We start from the raw sequence: 12727 nt of genomic DNA, 5'->3' as shown, positions 1-12727 counted from the left end.
AAAAGTTCAGACTTCTCCACACGCTCATCAGAACACTGATCAGAATTTATTACAGGGATTGGGATGGGAAAGAGCCCTGTTTCGGGGCAGGTGAGAATAATGGGCGTTTGTAAGCCTCCGGGGACCTCAGCAGTTTTTGTCACCTGGTAAGTCCTGTCCTCCCCAAGAGAGCTCATGTCCACACCAACTCCTCTTGGATGCCTGCTGCCTCCCCACCCCAACAATTACCTGTCTATCTGCCTTTGACCCCTGGCTGATGCTACAGACATTGGTTCTGATGTCCCATTGCTGGTTCGATCCTATAAACCTCAGTTTCACTTGTCCCTATCATTGGCAACTCTCGGCTTGTATAAAATGGGGGTGGGGAATAGTGCCTATCTCAAAAGATTTTTGCCCTGGCCAGTTTGGCTCAGCGGTTGGAGCGTCACCTGCGGTCCAGAGAGACCCGGGTTCGGTTCCCGCTGGGGGCGCGTGCCTCGGTTGCGGTTTGTCCCTGGCCCTGGTTGGTCATGCGGGTGGCGGCCACTGGACGTGTCCCTTTCATGTCAATGTTTCTCTCTCTCTCTCTCCCACTTTGAATAGGAAGTAGAAAAATGTCCTCCGGTGAGGATAAAAAAAAAGATTCTTGTGAGTATTAAATCAGCAAATATATACAAAGTGCTCAATTACCTGAGTACTTGTTACACATTATATGTGCTCAATTAATGTTAGCTTCAATTATTTAACCGCAGGACTGAAACAACTCTCAACTTCCCTTTCTATCTCCTTATCTTCTCCAAGTGACCCACTAAAGTCGTAGTTTGAATTAGAATGTATGTAGTTCCAAGGCAGAATACACAGTAGCAACTTTGGCAAATATTACTTTAGACCAGGGACCGACAGTTTCTTGAGAAGCAGCCGATAATAAATATTTTAGGCTTTGTTCACAGGTAAATTTGGGACATTAAATAGATACTTACATAACGAGAAAGAAAGCAAATATCCCCCAATTTTTTTTTTTATTGACAAAAATGTAAGCTGTAATATAAACATTGTAATACAGGTCTAATAATGAAAAGAATGAAACTTTTTTTTTTGGAGGGGGTAGCATTTCACCTAGTTAACCCCCAATTCAAAGTGTTCTCTATCATCAAAACATTGTAAAGGTCTGTTAATGCTGATCTGTAATGAGAGTTTATGTATTTCATTTTTGGAAATATCTTTTCACCTAGATAGGTACTGTCAAATATATCAATCCATGAGCATATACTTTTTCTAAAGCATATTTATGGCTTAGAAGGCATTTATACAATTCTGTTAGAATTCTATAAATTCTCTTGATATTTCTCCTTTAGCCTGCCACTACATTGCAGATTAATCACTTCCAATTGAAGATTAGGTGGAAGCACCTTAGTTGCAGTTATATGGATTTTAAATATGGAAAGTTTCTTTTCACTTACATCACAATCCACAAACCACTGTTGGAACTGTAGTTTGAGTTCCAAATTTGTGTGGAAATGGAAATCGTGTCTCTTGTTTTAACTTTTGACAGCATGGGAAATGTAGAAAGCAGATTGATATTGTTTGTGATTCAAACAGTGTTAGTTGCATCAGAATGATTTAACTGCAGTATATGCTTCACACATAGCTCGATTTTGCCTTGTAGTTTTAGATTGAATTCATGAAAACCCTGAACAAGTCTGTAGCAAAAACTAATTTCCAAAGCCATTCAGTGTTCAGTAATAGTGGTTGAGGGAAGTTTGTTTTTTTCATTCAGTCATTCCCATTTGTCACTTGTTTTTCTATGCCTTGTTTCCTGACTTCTTTTGGGAAATTGGGTGTCATTAATTTTTAATATTTCAGTTAAATTCGTAGGTTGTCTTTCTAGCTTTTCTTTATGTTAAATACAGTGGTTGATCTCAAAATTACAATTTGCATCTTTAATGATCAGAGTCCATCTTCAAATAATATTTTTTATTTTATGACTATAAGAAATTTACAACAGAATGCTTTCATTTGTCCCTCTCCCATCCTTTACATTGTCTTATATTTTATTTCTACATGTTATACATTGTAGGGCTTTTATTTTTTACATTTAAAAACTGTGAATATATGTATGCAATGAAGATACTAAAATATAGGTCTCTTGTTAATTTGCCCAGATATTTGCCATTTCTGGTACTTTTTTATTCCTTCTAGCAGATCATATCTAATTTAGCTTTAGCCTCAAGAACTTTTTTTTTACAGCATTTCTCATAGTGTAGTTTGGTGAAGATGAAGTTTCTTGGCTTTTCTCTGTATGAGGATGTCTTTATTTCACATTCATATTTGAAGGATAATTTTCACTATATAAAATTTTAGGTTAACAGATTTTTTCCCCCTTTGGCACTTGAAACATGTCATTCTATCCCTGTCTCCATTATTTTTTTATTAAAAGTCATTTGTAGTTCATATTTTAGCTCCCTGCGTGTCGTGTATTTTTTTTTTTTTTTCCTGCATACTTTTAAGATCTCTCTAAATTTGGTTTTCAGAATTTGGATTGTGTTGTGTCTAGATGTACTTTTCTGTTTACTCTGCTTGATGTCAGCTGCAGTTCTTGGACCTGTAAGTTGATATTTTTTATTAGTTTTGGAACATTCTCCTCTATTATCTTCTTAAATATTTGGTCAAGAAACGGTTTCTGACCATTCTCTCTGTCCTCTCCTTTTACTACTCCAATAATACAATGCTAGACCACATGACATTGTTCCATAGGTCTCAAATACTGTTTTTAAAATAATTTTAGTTTGGATGCTTTCTATTTATCTCCTTTCAGGTTATTTCCCTCTGTATTGTCCAACTTACTATTAAGCCCGTCTATCTAATATTTTATTTCTAATACTGTATTTTTTCTAGAATTTCCATTTTAAAAAATATATTGATTTGGGGGGGAGGAAGGAAGAGAGAGCGAGAGACACTTATTTGTGGTTCCACTTATTTTCTTTTTAATATGTGTTTATTGATTTTTAGAGAGAGAGAGGAAGAGAGGGAGAAACATCAATTAGCTGCCTCCTTTACGCCCCCTTCTGGGGATGGAGCCCAAAACCCAGGAATGTGCCCTGATGGGAAATCGAACAGGTGACCTCTTGGTCCATGGGTCTGCTCAACCACTGAGCCACACTGGCTGGCTTGAATTTTCATTTTTTTATGTTCTTCATTACTTTTCTGAAGTTGCCCATATCTTCATACTTGATATCCACTTTTTCCTTTAAGACCTTTAGCATTTTTGACATGCTGTGATAATAACATCTGGGCTATTTCTTTATTAACTTCTATTGATGGTTATCTCTTTTTCTGTTTCTTTTTTAAAAAAAATTTTAAATCGTTTTATTTTTTTCCATCACCATTTATTCCCTCTATACCTTTCTCCACCTCTCTCCAACCGCCCCCCACCCCCGCCGCCACACACACCAGCCATCACCACACTGTTGTCCATGTCCATGAATTCTCTATTTTGCTCATTCCTCCAGCACCACTCTCAATATCCCCACCACCACCACCACCAGAGCTGTCTGCCTGCTCTCTCTCTATGAGTCTGTCTCTATTTTGCTTGGTAGTTCAGGTTGTTCATTAAATTCCACATATGAGAGAAATCATATGGTACTTGTCTTTCTCTGACTGGCTTATTTCACTTAGCATAATGTTCTCCAAGTCCATCCATGATGTTGCAAAGGGTAAGATGGACACTTGGGTTGCTTCCAAATCTTCCCTATTGTAAATAATGCTGCAATGAAAAGAGGGGTACATATATTCTTTCGAATTAGTATTTGGGGTTTCTTTGGATAAATTCCCAAAAGTGGAATTGCTGGGTCATAAGGCAATGGTTATCTTTCTTAATCAGGGGTTACATATTCTTGCTGTTTTGTGTGTGTCTTGATTTTTAAAATATGTGCTGAACATTTTATGTAAAAATAGAGTAGACAATAAATTAAATGATATTTTCCTCTCAAAAAGGCCACACACCTTCTATAAGGCCACTAGAATTGAGGTTGAGTAAATGTAATCTGGATTATATGTACTTTATATTTATATTATAGTTGAACTAGATTTGGCCTGTGTTGTAATTTTTTAGTTTGATTCAATTCACCACTGGCCTCAAATATTCTGAAGGCAGGATCAGGGCTTTTCCTGTAAGCAAATAATCATCTTAGAGCTGTTATGCCCAGCTTTTCTGCTCTTCTTGATGTCTTCCTTAGCTTCTAGCCTTGGAGTAGGATCTCACTTCTGTCCTGCTCCCAACCCCAGTCTTCTTATCTAAAGGTCTGAAAAGCCAGGGGTTTTCTCTCAGTCCTTCTCTTTCTATAAGTCTTTCTTAGCGTGAAAGCCCAATGTATCTCTGAGTTTCTCTAGGCTTTCCCTTGCCCTTGTTTTTGTGGTCCTACCCCAGCAGTTAGTGACTAGCAGTAGAAACGAAGTGTGAGATAGTACGGTTTTGCTCTGTGCCTGTGACTCCTCTGTATTCTAACCTGTCACATCAGCCCACACACTGCCATTAAAATGTGTTAAAAGTTAGGCTGATTTACCATTGTCTATAGTGGAGCCCTCTTCTCTGCACTTTAAGCAGGGGTGAGAACCACCATGGATCTTTTCTCTCCTATGAAGGATTGTCACTTTCTGAAATTTAATTCACTTAGTTTTCTCTGTGCTCTCATCTCTCTGATGGTTTTATTAAAAACTATAATTATGTAGATTATCTGGTTTGTTTGGGGTGTTAGGGAGTGAATTGTGGTCTCTTGTGACTTTCTACATACAAACTGAAAGAGGAACCTGAATGTCTAATCTTTATTCTCCCGAAAAGGTGATGATGAGGGGCAGAGTGGGGGAGAATGAACATGTGGAGGTGGATGTGTTTAACTTAAAAACATATAAAAACATTACCATAGTATAATGTTCTATTTTAAAAATGAAAACAATAACACTTTAAACAATATAAACTACAATAAGAAACACTATCCATATATCTCTGCCAAACCAGAATTCCTTAACCTAACGCGCATGCTTCTTTAAGAACAGGGGAATCTGTCATAACTGGTGGGGAGGGAAAGAAGAGGAGAAATGTTTATCCTTATCCAAATGAGACATGGGTTTTGAGATACTGAAAATCGCTGCCCTAAACCATATATTTTCTTTATTATATTAGTCAGGGTACAATTAGAGAAGCAGAATCGTGTGTGTGTATAGTATGTATACTATATATACATATACATATATAGTGATTCTGCTTCTCTGCATGCTGACTGATACAGTAAAGAACATGTATATCTAGAGCAGGCAGTTGGGAAGAGCAGATGGAGATAAAGTGGGTAAAATCAAGAATAAACTACAGCTCCAAAGCATGAGCTGGAGCTCATGAGGATGGGCTAAAATCCATGTCAGTTCTCATTGCCTCTGACCTTGATGGCCTGGGTGTCCTACACAAGCTGGGGCCCTACACAAGCTGGGGCCCTTTGTCATGGAACTAAACATGCACACACACCTGACCCAGGAGTTGCAGAAGCTGAACTAGTACCTTGGCGAAGGAGGATCAGTCACTGGTTCACACACCAATGAGGTGAGGCAACAGATAAACAATATGTGCAAGCTACAGAATACCTGCTGCTATACTGGACCACCTCCCCCACATCACGCCAATCACAGCTTCACACTGCGTGGAGCGCAGCTCTTAACTGACTTCCTGGCCTAAGTCTCCCCATGGTGTAATTTATCATTTCTCTAATCTTTTTCCAGATTGTGGATTTTTTTATTATTATGTGCCTTTATTTATTTTTAAAATCAACTTTATTCAACGATTTATATACAGCAAAAATTACCAATTTAAAATTTTGAAAATCCATGAGTTTCAACAAATATATAGTTATTAAACCACCATCAACCCCAAAAGTTTTCTTGTGCCCCTTTACAATGAGCCCCCCTCCCCCCACTCTTGACCCTGAGCAATCACTGATCAACTTTCTGAGACATGTAATTTCATATAGGTAAAATTATACAGTATGTAGTCTTCTGTCTGGTTTTTTATTTGACGTGCTTTTGAATTCTGTTTATGTTGTGTGTATCAGTAATTTATTTTATTTAATTATTAAGTGGTATTCCTTTGTGTAGATTACTACAATTTGTTCACCAGTGTTTGGCTATTATAAATAAAACTTCTTTGAAAATATATATATATGTACATGTTTCTTCATTTTTTTACCAAATCACACAAGACTCTCTCTCGTGGCCCACCCTAACTAGAAACACAAAAAAAAGAGAATTCTGGGAATGTAGTTTAAGCTGGCCAAGTTATCAAATTACAAAGCCACTATGTATAATAATCAGCTTTTGATAATCCCGCTCTAACAGTTATATTTTTAGAACTTTTCAATGCTCTATCTTATCTTTTCCCATCCAACCTTCAAACTGTTGTGTTCCACATTCCTCCTCCCTCCAGCTTCCCCAGCTTTCTTACTAATGCCACCAGATCATCAACCTCCAGCTTAATGAACCTCAAAGTAATTTTTGACATTCCGCTCTCTCTTACGCCGTGTCTATTGCCAATACCCAAATCTTTGTTTTGTCCACAGGTTATCCTCTATCTTTCGAGAAGTAGCAACTGCAATTTGGATCATTGCCACTTCCCTTTTTCCACCACCAAACTTCTATAGTTCATCTATGATCACTACTGGATCTTTCATCTCTGCTCAGATATCTTACTTCATTACTCCCATTTCTACCCTTAGACCTTGTCCCATAGTACTCAAAACTCTACCAACACAAACACACAAACTATAAAACCATTTGTTTTCTGTCAAGTAGTACCTGAAAACCACCTCTTCCATAAATCCATCTCACACTATATAAGTGGAAGGTGTCCAAAAGATAAGGAGTTGGAATGCTGGCATGGATTTATTACATAAGAACTGCTCAGCTGTCCCCTAATTATGACCTGAGAGGGTTCAGAAGACACTCTCTTCATCAGGGCGTTAGGAAATGCAAGCATCAGCATCTTGGTCAAGTTCCGTAGTAGCCATTCTCCGTTAGCCATTCATGCCATCGTTAAACTGGGGATAGTGGGATGCTGGGATGACCAGTACTGAGTGACATTACTTAACTATCTTAACTACCAGAGACAAGGAAACCATGGTTGTCATAACGGACAGAGCTAAAGTGATCATCAGAATGGTTTGATCTTTGGTGTTGGTTGATTTATTGTAAACTTTTTAGGATTGAAATACATACACCCTACTAATGTCTTACTTGATTTTTGCGCATAAAAGAGCTCTAGGTCTAGAGTAAAGAATTCTGACTTGAATCCCAGAACAGATGGTACTGGCTGGATCCTCTTAAATTTAAGGGAAGCACGTCTCTTTGAGGAAGAATCTCGCTACACTGCCAAAATGTGTGCTGTAAATCTTCTACCTACCCTTCCCCAAGGGCACTTACCAGAGTGGATGTGCACTGCTGGAGGGAAAATAACTAGAATTGGGGGAGCATAACTGTACACTAGCTCTGAATTAACACTGACTCCTAGAAACCCAATATGTCACTTTGGTGCACCAGTCAGAGGAGGGCCTAAAAGAAGTGGCGTTTTGACTTGAGCCCAATTCATAGTGGGCCTGGTGGATACCCAAACCCACCCCATGGTTATTTTTCCAATTCTGAATGCAGTGTTGGAATTTACATATTTAGAAAATGTCAGAAACCCCACCTTGTTCCCAAAATTATGGAGACAGGACTGTATTATAGAAAAGGCCAGGAAGAAGTTCCTAGAACTGTGTTTACTTGCTAAAATAATAAATCAAAGGCACTTTAGCATTCTTGGAGGATTATAAGAATAATGCCACCATAAAGGCCTTAAAGGATGGAGAAGTAGTGATTTCTACTTCATTCTCATTTATTTCACCTCTTTGGCCTGTGAAGAAGAGATAGATTTTGGGGAATGCTGATAAATTATGGTGAACAATCAAGTCATGATTGCAGTTGCAACTAGTATTCCAACTGAGGTTTCTTTATTGGAGAAATGAATACAATCCTTAGTATCTAGTATGCTGCTCTTGCTCTGGTTAATACTTTTTCTCTTCTTTCATTGTAAAGACTACATAAAGCAGTCAATTGGTAGGACTGGCAATATACTTCACTATCCTATCTCAAGCCTTTATCAACTCTATAGACCCTCCAGCATAATCTAGTTTGAAAAGATCTTGATTGCCTCTTCATTCCACAAATATAATTTTGGTCCATTTTAATAACAATAGCATGTTGACTGGATCTGATGTGTAGAAAGTAGCAATATCCAGAGGTTAAGAAATAAATTTCAAAAATGTCTTTGGGTGAGGAGAAAGAAAGAAAAAGAAAGAAAGAAAGAAAGAAAGAAAGAAAGAAAGAAAGAAAGAAAGAAAGAGAAATTTCATAAAATTTTAGGGATCTTCCACCTTAGTGACTCCTCTGATCTGGGGGGTAGTCAAGATATCTCTTCTAAGTTGCTGCATCCAGCCCTTCCTACTCCAAAGGAAGACATGTAACCTCTAGCGGGCTTCCGGTTTTCAGTGGGGCCCAGTGTAAGAGAAGTCTCTGCAACAGGTCCAAGCTGTGTGCCAGCTCCTCTGCCCCTTGAGCCCTTTGATCCAGAAGACCAACTGATACCTGAAATGTTTATATAGGGAAGTTACATGGGGCCCTTGGCAGGATCCTATAGTTGAATTACAGTGCAGACCTTTAGGATTTGGGAGCAAAGTTATGCCATATTCTAAACAGCAACATTCTCCTTTTAAGAAATAGCTTCTGGTTTGTTACTGGACCCTAGACGAGACCGAATGCTTATCAAGTTATCATGGAACCTGAACTGCCATTTTGAACTAAGTGTTGTTTGACCCACTGAGCCACTGTGCTGGACATGCGCAGCATCACTCCATCACAAGTGCAAGTGATGTATACGAGACTGCAGCTCCTGAAGGCATGCACCACTAGCTCAGATTCCTATGGCTCTTATTCCTGTGAAATTGTTCCCCTCTCTCAAACCACACCTGTGGCCTCATGGGAAGTTTTCTGTGTCCACTACACTAAGGAAGAGTAAATTTAGGTCTGACTGCAGATGGTTTTGAGGGGCTATGCTGGCACCACTCGAAAGTGAACAGCTGCAGCTACCAGCCCACTCAGGAGTGGTCCTAAAAAAACAAAACAAAACAAAAAAAAAAACAATTGATATGGGAAATCCTTCCAGTGGTCAGAACTGGATATGATTTGCCCTTTTTTTGTCTGCAGAGTTTCTGGAAAAACACCGTTTGTGGGCTTAAAGAAAATACCGTATTCTTCCTTGTAGTATTCCACACAGCATTGCTTCTGAACAGGAAACTGATTTTATGTGAAGTAAGTCACAGCAATGGGCCCAAACTTATGGAATTCACTGGGCAATCATGTTCCCCATCATTATGAAGCAGTTGACCTGACAGGATAGTGGGATGGCCCTTTGCACACTCCGCTGTGGTGCCAGTTGGATGACACTTTGCAGGGCTAGAGTAAATTCTTCCAGGATGCAATGTATACACTGAGTAAGCAAGTACTATATGGTGCTTTTTCTCTCATTTCCAAGAATTAAGAGGTGGAAATGGGATTGGCTCCTCTTATTACTAACTCTAGTGATCCCCTAGCAAAAACAGCGCTTCCCATCCTCTCAACTTTGTGCTCGGTTGGTTTAGAGATCTTAGTTCCCAAAGGAAGGGTGTTTTCACTGGGGACACAACAATGGTTCCATCAGACTTGAAGCTGAGACTACAATCTGGCCATTTGGAGTTTCTCATTCCACTGTACCAACCGGCAAAAAGTGGCTTGCTATATTGCTGGTGTGACTGACCTTGATCCTCATGGGGAAATTGGGTTTCCACTGCACAGTGAGGGCAGGGAGGAGTATCTCCGTAATTCAACAGATCCTTCAGGGACACCTCTTCATATGCCTGTGTACAGTTGACAGAGAACTATAACAACACAGACAGCAGGACTGCAGAGGGTACAGATCCTTTGGGAGTGAGGTTTGATTCACCCTCCAGGAAATCTGAAGTGCTTGGTGAGAGCAAAGCATACTGACTGCATAGTGGGAAAGGAGGTTATAAATATAATTATATTTCTCTTTAAAAATGAATATATTCATAGATGTGTATATGTATGTGAATACATTCATAAATGTGTATTGTTTTCCTCTCTCATTCTTTACTATCTAACATAAGACATTAACTTTACACATTAGTATTTAAGGTACAGGATATCAAAGGAAGAGTGAGATCCAGCTATAAGACAAATGGACAAAAAAAAAAAAAAAGAGAGAGAAATGGACATCATCCAGCGATGAATCTCACTGGTGTTCCTTTGAAGGAGGAAATCAGTACCTTTTCAGTTGTACGAAGGGTGTCACATCTTGTTAAGTAGATACATGATTTTGCTAATATTTTTATTTGGACGTGGTTAAAAGAAGGTATTGCTGGCAAATTGAAAAACAGTGAACTACACTAAATTATGCTGCTTTTTTCTAGAATTCTCTTTCCCTTATGGTTCTGGGTTAGAGTTGGCCAAAAGAAGAACCTACATAAAATCTGAAAGGTAGAAGTGGAGCAGTAGCCTCTGCTTTCAGAAGTTTGTACCAGGTAGACATGGTGATGGAGAGATGCAGAGGTCCCCGCTGGGTCGACGCTAGCCTTTGTTCTCCATAAATTCCATGATCAGCCCACAGAGGCAACAGCTTCCCTCATTTGGGCATCTGGATATGATTGGCCTCCTGGGTTTCCCTGCAAGTTTCCACTTGTCCACCTGTGCCTGTGTTTCCACTTGATAGATTATTGACTGCTCACTGGTATAGTCTATGAAGAAAAGGCGTAATAAATGCTTGATTTTTTTTTCTCTTTATTTACCAGTTCTCAACATAATGTATGATTCTCTATCATCTTCCCAACATGACCTACTAGTTTTTCCCCAAGTATTTAAATTTATAGATTTAAACATATTTAATCTGTTTTAATGCATTGTAGTTAGTGCCTTCAGTGGTGTTCAAGTTGTCTATCCTTGGTCATCTATCAAGTTCTAATATAATAGTTTTATTATAATTTACTACATAGTATTCTAAAACTTACATGATTGCCTTGGCCGGTTTGGCTCAGCGGTTAGAGCGTTGGCCTGCAGTCCAGAGACACCCGGGTTCAGTTCCTGCTAAGGGCACGTACCTCGGTTGCAGTTTGTCCCCGGCCCTGGTTGGGTCGTGTGGGTGGCAACCACTCGATGTGTCCCTTTCACGTCAATGTTTCTCTCTCTCTCTCCCTCTCTTCCTCTCACTCTATCTGAACAAGAAATGAAAAAATGTCCTCGGGTGAGGATTAAAAAAATAAAATAAAATTCACATTATTTTTTCTCCTTTCACCCATGCAAGCATTTAAAAAATGGTTTCCTTTACAATTTTCAAGAGCGTGAAATTTTTAATTTATTTTTTGTTGACATCTTGCTTAATTGCATTGTGGTTCAAAGGTTGTTGTCATTTGATACTGATATTTTGAAACTTGATGAGATGCCTTATGTCCATGTGCAGAGGTTTACAAACTTTTTTAGTAAAAGCCCATATGGTAAATGCTTAAAGCTTTTGAGATATTCTCTCTTCACCTTATCAGTTTTTACTTTATATAATTTGGTACTGTTTTATTAGGTATACAGAAGTTGAGAATTTTTCTATCTTCTTGGTAAACTGGGCTTTTAAAAAATAAGTATTTTTTACTTAATAATGTTTTAGTCTTAACATCTATTATTTCTAATAAAAATATAGCCATATCAGCTTTATTTTGGTTAATATTTGCTTGATCTATCCTTTTTTGTCCTTTTATTTTAAAACGTTGTTTTTAACATTTTTTGATGGACTTGTTCTGAACATCAGAAAATTAGATTTAAAACTTTTTTTCTGATATGACCTGCTTTTTCACTTATGAGTGTATTTCAGTTGTGTATTTTGATTATAGACTTACCTGGACTTGTTTATGCCGTGTCACTTAAAATGTCTCTTTTCCCTACCTTTTCTGTTTCCTTTTTCTCCTTTTATGGAAGAGTTAGTCAATCAGCAAATAACCCATGTGCATTTAGGAGAAGAAACACAAGTAACCCTGAGCAATAGGAATGAAAGTGGTATGTCACTTCTGGTCCAAAGCTGGCAAAGGTAGATTTAGTTCTCCATGTGTTCCTTTATCCTGCTGCAACCACTTACAAGATGCCGAGGGCAAAGCCTTCATCAATCAAGTCCTTCGGTGACTGTAGAGCAGTCTCCTAGCACCCTGCCTTGGTGTGCAGCAAGAATGAGAAGTAAATTCTGTTTCTGTTATGTCAGTGAGGTATTGAAGTTAATTTATCATCATGGCTTCAAGTAGCCTATTATGACTAATAAGTTATATTAAAATCTTTGGGATGATTGTGTTTTAATTTTCTTCCCCTTTTCTGTTTTCCCCCCTTGGTTTGAAATGTCTTTGTTCTGTTTCTATTTATTTTGTATTCAGGTTGTGTTTATGAAGGAGATTTCCATTCTGCTTTCCAGCAGGGTCTTACAAGTATGTTTTTTTAGGATCTAATTGTTTTTATCTGTATTGCTAGATCCTTCGGACTGTCTGGAGCATCATACTATTGCAAGTGGAATCTCTTCTTTTTCCTGCAAATACATAGATGCCCACCATGAGTCTCCTGTCACATATCACAGGTTCATGGCCCCCAAGCCAAA

The sequence above is a fragment of the Molossus molossus genome, unplaced genomic scaffold, assembly GCF_014108415.1.
Source record: "Molossus molossus isolate mMolMol1 unplaced genomic scaffold, mMolMol1.p scaffold_m16_p_10, whole genome shotgun sequence".
Classification (NCBI taxonomy): domain Eukaryota; kingdom Metazoa; phylum Chordata; class Mammalia; order Chiroptera; family Molossidae; genus Molossus; species Molossus molossus.
The sequence above is the reverse complement of the archived record's forward strand: the minus strand, read 5'-3'. Positions refer to the sequence as shown.